This window comes from Oncorhynchus gorbuscha, linkage group LG06 (genome assembly GCF_021184085.1).
Source record: "Oncorhynchus gorbuscha isolate QuinsamMale2020 ecotype Even-year linkage group LG06, OgorEven_v1.0, whole genome shotgun sequence".
Classification (NCBI taxonomy): Eukaryota; Metazoa; Chordata; class Actinopteri; order Salmoniformes; family Salmonidae; genus Oncorhynchus; species Oncorhynchus gorbuscha.
The window spans coordinates 43,313,082-43,321,448 of NC_060178.1; positions in this window are offsets into that span (position 1 = coordinate 43,313,082).

An 8,367-nucleotide genomic window follows, 5' to 3' on the forward strand; every position below is an offset into this window, starting at 1 on the left:
GGCCGGTTATGATACAGCCAATCTTCTAAGAAATACATTTGATGATAGAATTCTCCCCCTACCCTCCTTCTAGGGAAGTCTATTGTCCTGTTAATAACCATGCTAATAGCCATAATGATGCTGTACAACGGGACTATGTGTGTTTCATATCGAGTATTTTCCAGTTGGCAAGAATTTGTTTAACTTCATTAGAACATCTGAATTTTGAAAGTGTATTGTTATCATTATTTTATTATCAAATGCATAAAGATGATGAACAAATACAGTACTGTACAGTATATGCTTTATCTGACATTTTCCGGTTGCATGAGGTCACCCACACGCACTTTAATAAACATTTGGATAATAACGCATTTAAAGCATTTTGAAGATAAAAGCCACCTGCATTTGTTTATTAGGCTACTGTGCAGTCTGACAATTATTAGTTACATTGTTTTAGTTTGAACGTGCAGACAGGTACTAAGAACAGCGGGAACGTTTCTCTAGTCAGCGTTTCCCTAGTCAGTGGATAAAGCTGGAGAACTGCAAGGCAATCCCATTGTGCGCCACCCGGGATCCATGACCAATATATATTGTCCTGCTAGAAACATTGTTTGCAGAATTCACAACCCGTTACGCTTGTGAAAAACAGGGTTTCTAATATGCTTGTACAGTGATATTCTGTGAGAATATCTAAGGGGATTTTTATATAACTCTAAATGAAATAATAATAATAGTTTTGTTTTAAAAATAATAATATTTTGGAGATTATTTTGTGAAAAAGGCCATTCTTGAACATGGGGTGAGACATTGTTACTATTTTGTAAATAAAGCCAGTTTTTACACTGCTATTTTATTTCACTGCTATGCGGATGACACACAGCTGTACATTTCAATGAAACATGGTGAAGCCCCAAAATTGCCCTCGCTAGAAGCATGTGTTTCAGACATAAGGAAGTGGATGGCTGCAAACTTTCTACTTTTAAATTCGGACAAAACAGAGATGCTAGTTCAAGGTCCCAAACAAAAAAAAGAGATCTTCTGTTGAATCTGACAATTAATCTTAATGGTTGTACAGTCGTCTCAAATAAAACTGTGAAGGACCTCGGCGTTACTCTGGACCCTGATCTCTCTTTTGAAGAACATATCAAGACCATTTCAAGGACAGCTTTTTTCCATCTACGTAACATTGCAAAAATCAGAAATGTTCTGTTCAAAAATGATGCAGAAAAATGTATCCATGCTTTTGTCACTTCTAGGTTAGACTACTGCAATGCTCTACTTTCCGACTACCCGGATAAAGCACTAAATAAACTTCAGTTAGTGCTAAATATGGCTGCTAGAATCCTGACGAGAACCAAAAAAATGTGATCATATTACTCCAGTGCTAGGCTCCCTACACTGGCTTCCTGTCAAAGCAAGGGCTGATTTCAAGGTTTTACTGCTAACCTACAAAGCATTACATGGGCTTGCTCCTACCTATCTCTCTGATTTGGTCCTGCCGTACATACCTACACGTACGCTATGGTCACAAGACGCAGGCCTCCTAATTGTCCCTAGAATTTCTAAGCAAACAGCTGGAGGCAGGGCTTTCTCCTATGCAGCTCCATTTTTACGGAACGGTCTGCCTACCCATGTCAGAGACGCAAACTCGGTCTCAACCTTTAAGTCTTTACTGAAGACTCATCCCTTCAGTGGGTCATATGATTGAGTGTAGTCTGGCTCAGGAGTGGGAAGGTGAACGGAAAGGCTCTGGAGCAACGAACCGCCCTTGCTGTCTCTGCCAGGCCGGTTCCCCTCTTTCCACTGGGATTCTCTGCCTCTAACCCTATTACAGGGACTGAGTCACTGGCTTACTGGGGCTCTCTCATGCCGACCCTGGAAGGGGTGCGTCACCTTAGTGGGTTGATTCACTGATGTCGTCATCCTGTCTGGGTTGGCGCCCCCCCTTGGGATGTGCCATGGCGGAGATCTTTGTGGGCTATACTCAGACTTGTCTCAGGATGGTAAGTTGGTGGTTGAAGATATCCCTCTAGTGGTGTGGGGGCTGTGCTTTGGAAAAGTGGGTGGGGTTATATCCTTCCTGTTTTGCCCTGTCCGGGGGTGTCCTCGGATGGGGCCACAGTGTCTCCTGACCCCTCCTGTCTCAGCCTCCAGTATTTATGCTGCAGTAGTTTATGTGTCGGGGGGCTAGGGTCAGTTTGTTATATCTGGAGTACTTCTCCTGTCCTATTCGGAATCCTGTGTGAATTTAAGTGTGCTTTCTCTAATTCTCTCTTTCTCTCTATCTTTCTCTCTCTCGGAGGACCTGAGCCCTAGGTCCATGCCCCAGGACTACCTGACATGATGACTCCTTGCTGTCCCCAGTCCACCTGGCCGGGCTGCTGCTCCAGTTTCAACTGTTCAGCCTTATTATTATTCAACCATGCTGGTCATCTTGGCCATGTTCTGTTATAATCTCCACCCGGCACAGCCAGAAGAGGACTGGTTCCTCTCTAGGTTTCTTCCTAGGTTTTGGCCTTTCTAGGGAGTTTTTACCTAGCCACCGTGCTTCTACACCTGCATTGCTGGCTGTTTGGGGTTTTAGGCTGGGTTTCTGTACAGCACTTTGAGATATCAGCTGATGTACAAAGGGCTATATAAATACATTTGATTTGATTTGATATTATTTATTTCTGTTTTTAGAGGGAGAGAAATCAAAAGCCTACCATCACCTCACGGGTCCCCTGGGCACAGCTGGCACAGGTATTGAACCAGCATCTGCAGTAAAACAGTTTGCACTGTGATGTAGTGTCTTAGACAACTACACGACCCGGGCGCTGTACAATGTGACCGGTCGGGAGTAGGCTACAGTACTACAGTAAGAGAAAAAGAATCCTAACATTTCCACACCCTAATTGTAGTCTATGTTTCTCTTAGAATAAAACCTTAGTGTAACAACAGATTTAGTAAGTAATACTGACTAGTAGTAACAAAAGTCATAATCAGTGTTCTAACTCCCCCTTGCTCTAGTCTGGGGCAATGAAGTAGTGACGCAGGGTACCGTACTAAAGCATACATTACCACTAAGTCCGGCAGCATAATCGCAAAACTTTTAGTTGAGCAACCATTGTAGTCTGAACAGCCTTGTTTGAAGAGGTCTCTTCTTGATAAAATTCACCACCTTTATGACTGTGTTGAAATACAGCCCACTTCCTGTGCAGGATACAATATGTCAGCTTCACGTTATGCATCACTCTGCGGACATGAGCTATGAATCCAGAGTTGCACCTAGTCATGCATCTTGCACCATCAGTGCAAATCTCAACACAATTTGCCCAGTCAAGTTGCAAGTCTTTCAAATGAGTGTCTACCACACTGAAAATGTCCTCTCCCCTTGTTGTTTGTAAATGGTCACAGAAAATAAATTCATCCTGGATAGCATCAACAAATAAGTATCTTGCATATACTGTACCATCAACTGTGGAATTCCAGCCACATCTACTGACCCATCTAATTGAAGAGAGAATTTCTTGTGCGGGTTTCACCTTTTCTATCACAGATGCTTGTACAGTGACTTGCGAAAGTATTCACCCCCCTTGGCATTTTCCCTATTGTGTTGCTTACAACATGGTATTAAAATTGATTTTTGGAGGGGTTGTATCATTTGATTTAAACAACATGCCTACCCTACCACCTTGTAGATGCAAGAAAAATGTTTTTTTTTTGTGTGGAATAAACAAGACATAATATTTTTAAAAACAGAGCATTTGAGGGTGCATAACTATTAACCCCCCCAAAGTCAATACTTTGTAGATGTTATGCAGGTGAATGAGGACCCAAAAGCGACTTAACGAAAACAGAGTCTTTATTCCAGTTTAGACAAAAGTAATAATCCTGGATATTATCTAGGTGAAAGCAAAACAAGAAAACTGAAATCCACTCGTCAGTAGAGAGGAATGACTGGAGACTCGACCACAGACTGCAGGTCGTTTCGGGAAGGCACCGGCCGTAGCTGACATTGACAGCTGCTCACACGCAGCATCTGAAGAAGGTAAAACACGACAGGGCGAAACAAGGACACAGAACATCATACAAGGATCCGACAAGGACAGAAGCGGAAAACAGAGGGAGAAATAGGGGCTCTAATCAGAGGGCAAAATAGGGAACAGGTGTGAAAAGAGTAAATGAGGTAGTTAGAAGAATGAGGAACAGCTGGGAGCAGGAACGGAACGATAGAGAGAGAGAGAGCGAGAGAGGGAGAGAGGGATAGAAAGAGGGAAAGAACCTAATAAGACCAGCAGAGGGAAACAAATAGAAGGGAAGCACAGAGACAAGACATGATAACCAATGACAAAACATGACAGTAGAGCCACCTTTTGCAGAAATTACAGCTGCAAGTCTCTTGGGGTATGTCTCTATAAGCTTGGCACATCTAGCCACTGGGATTTTTGCCCATTCCTCAATACAAAACTGCTACAGATCCTTCAAGTTGGATGGGTTCCGCCGGTGTACAGTATTCTTTAAGTCATACCAGAGATTCTCAATTGGATTGAGGTCTGGGCTTTGACTATGCCATTCCAAGACATTCAAATGTTTCCCCTTAAACCACTCAAGTGTTGCTTTAGCAGTATGCTTAGGGTCATTGTCCTGCTGGAAGAGTGAACCTCTGTCCCAGTCTCAAATCTCTGGAAGACTGAAACAAGTTTCCCTCAAGTATTTCCCTGTATTTAGCGCCATCCACCATTCCTTCAATTCTGACCAGTTTCCCAGTCCCTGCTGATGAAAAACATCCTGACAGCATGATGCTGCCACCACCATGCTTCACTGTGGGGATGGTGTTCTCGAGTTGATAGGTGTTGGTTTGTGCCTGTCGAAAATAGTGTAGAAAATGTAGAAATGTAGAAAATAGTAAAAATAAAGAAAAACCCTTGAATGAGTTCACAAACGTTAGACTTTTTTTTTCAACTGGTACTGGGGGACCTTCAGACAAATCTTGTGAGGCCTGTGGGCATCCTAGAGGAAAACAACAGACATGTACAGTGCAATCGTAAAGTATTCAGACCTATTGACTTTTTTCCACATTTTGTTACGTTACATACCTATTCTAATATAGCTGAAATTGGCCTTTTTTATGTCTACACACAATATGCAAAAAAACTCAGCAAAAACAGATTGTTTGACATTTTTGCAAATCTATAAAAAAACTGCCATCACATTAACATAAGTATTCAGACCCTATACTCAGTATTCTCTTGAAGCACCTTTGGTAGCGATTGCTACCTCGAGTCTTCTTTGGTATGACGCTACTAGCTTGGAACATTTGTGTTAGGGGAGTTTATCCCATTCTTTTCTGCAGATCCTCTCAAGCTCTGTCAGGTTGGATTGGGAGTGTCAATGCAAAGCTATTTTCAGGTCTCTCCAGTGCTGTTCGATTGGGTTCAAGTCCGGGCTCTGGCTGGGCCACTCAAGGACATTCAAAGATTTGTCCCGAAGCCACTACTGAGTTGTCTTGGCTGTGTGCTTAGAGTCGTTGTCCTGTTGGAGGATGAACCTTCGCCCCAGTCTGAGGACCTGAGCACTCTGGAGCAGGTTTTCATCAAGGATCTGTACTTTACTCTGTTTGTCTTTACCTCGATCCTGACTAGTCTCCCAGTCCCTGCCGCTGAAAAACATCCCCACAGTTTGATGCTGCCACCATCATGCTTCAGCAAAGGGATGATGCCAGGTTTCATCAGGCCAGAGAGTCTTGTTTCTCATGGCCGGAGTCCTTTCGGTGCCTTTTGGCAAACTCCAAGAGGGCTGTCAGCACATTTTACTGAGGAGTGGCTTCAGTCTGGCCACTCTACCTTAAAGGCCTGATTGGTGGAGTGCTGCAGAAATGGTTGTCCTTCTGGAAGGTTCTCCCATCTCCACAGAGGAACTCTGGAACTCTGTCAGAGTGACCATCGGGTTCTTGGTCACCTCCCTGACCAAGGCCCTTCTGCCCTGATTGCTCAGTTTGGCCAGGCGGCCAGATCTTGGGAGAGTCTTGGTGGTTTCAAACTTGTTCCATTTAAGAATGATGGAGGCCACTGTGTTCTTGGGGACCTTCAGTGCTGCAGATATTTTTGGTACCCTTCCCCAGATCTGTACCTCGACAGAATCCTTTCTAGGAGCCGAATTCCTTCAACCTCATTGCTTGGTTTTTGCTCTGACAAGCACTGTCAACTGTTTGCATTTCCAAATTATGTTCAATCAATTGAATTTACCTAAGCTGGACTCCACTGAAGTTGTAGAAAAATCTCAATAATAATCAATGTAAACAGGATAGACTTGAGCTCAATTTCGAGACTCATATCAAATGGTCTGAATACTTAAGTAAGGTGTTTCTGTTTTTTATTTTGAATAAATGTGCCAACATTTCTATTTTCTGTTTTTTGGGCTTATTGTGTATAGATTGATTAGAAAATATGTTTATTTAATACATTGTAGAATAAGGATGTAACATCAATCGTGCAAAAAGTCAAAGGGTCTGAATACTTTCAGAATGCACCGTACGTGTTCGTGATAGTCTCACCTTTCCTTTTCATATTAGTATGTAGCCCAAACTGTTCGGACGCTGTACCAATCTGACAACAACATCCACATTATCTGGCTCTACCGACTTCAGATGAGTCCCAAAACCATTGTGTTCGTGAGAGTCTTATCTATCCACAGAGAGGTCATAATAGTTTGCAGGACAAACCGTTCGGATGCTATAGACGATTTCATGAGAAGACCGATTTTCAGGATGTCTCACGGTCTGACAAACACCGCTCTGGCTCGGTCACCTTTCACTTCAGATTTGGAAGTGCAACATGGGCAGATGTGGTGGATTGAGACCCATCCAATGCAAAAAAGCATATCTCTAGCCAATACATGTTAGAATCACCTTTTACAGCTTTTACAGCTGTGAGTCTTTCTGGGTAAGTCTAAGAGCTTTGCCCATTTGGATTGTACAATATTTGCACAATATTATTTTTCAAATTCTTTGTGCTCTGTCAAGTTAGTTGTTGATCATAGCTAGACAGCCATTTTCAAGTCTTGCCATAGGCTTTCATTTAAGTCAAAACTACAGGAACATTCAATGTCAGGAACATTCAATGTCGTCTTGGTAAGCAACTCCAGTGTCTATTTGGCCTTGTGTTTTAGGCTATTGTTCTGCTGAAAGGTGAATTTGTCTCCCATTGTCTGTTGGAAAGCAAACTGATCCAGGTTTTTCTCTATGAGTTTACCTGTGCTTAGCTCTATTCCATTTATTTTTACCCTGAAACTCCATAGTCCTTTCCGATGACAAGCATGCCCATAACATGATGGAACATTTTATGCAGTTTTACTTTAGTGCCTCATTGCAAACAAGCATGTTTTGGAATATTTGTATAGCTTCCTTCTTTTCACTCTGTCATTTGGGTCAGTATTGAGGAGTAACTACAATGTTGTTGATCCATCCTTAGTTTTCTCCTATTACAGCCATTAAAGACTGTTACTGATTTAATGTCACCATTGGCCTTAAAGGGATATTCATCTACTAACAAGGGCCCTTCTTTGCGAAGCATTGGAAAACCTCCCTGGTCTTTGTGGTTTTATCTGTATTTGTAATTCCCTGCTTGACTGAGGGACCTTACACATAATTGTAGTGATTCAAAAAATCATGTTAAACACTATTATTTTAAACAGAGTGAATCCATGCAACTTATGTGACTTGTTAAGCACATTTTTACTCCTGAACTTATTTAGGCTGGTCATAACAAAGGGGTTGAATGTCACGCCCTGACCGTAGAGATCTTTTTATTCTCTATGTTTGGTTGGTCAGGGTGTGACTGGCGTGGGAAACTATGTTCTGTATTTCAGGGACAGCTGTCTATTGTTGTCTCTGATTGGGAATCATACTTAGGCAGCCTTTTTTCCTTTTGTATTTTGTGGGTAGTTGTCTTTGTTAGTGGCCTGTATAGCCCTAGTGTCACGTCCTGACCTTAGTTCCTTTTTTATGTCTCTATTTTAGTTTGGCCAGGGCGTGAGTTGGGCTGGGCATTCTGTGTTGTTCTATTTCTGTGTTTGGCCTGGTATGGTTCCCAATCAGAGGCAGCTGTTTATCGTTGTCTCTGATTGAAAACCATACTTAGGCAGCCTGTTTTCCCACTATGGGTTGTGGGTAGTTGTTTCCTGGTGTGTGTTTTGTCACCTAATAGGACTGTTTCGTTTTTGTCGTGTTTTCTCCGTTGTTATTTTTGGGTTCTGTTTAATAAATATAACATGAACACTTACCACGCTGCGCATTGGTCCGATCCTTCATACTCCTCGTCAGAAGAGGAGGAATTCCGTTACACCTAGTAAGTTTCACGTTCGTTTTTTGTTGTTTCTTGTTTTGTTGGCGACATTTACAATAAA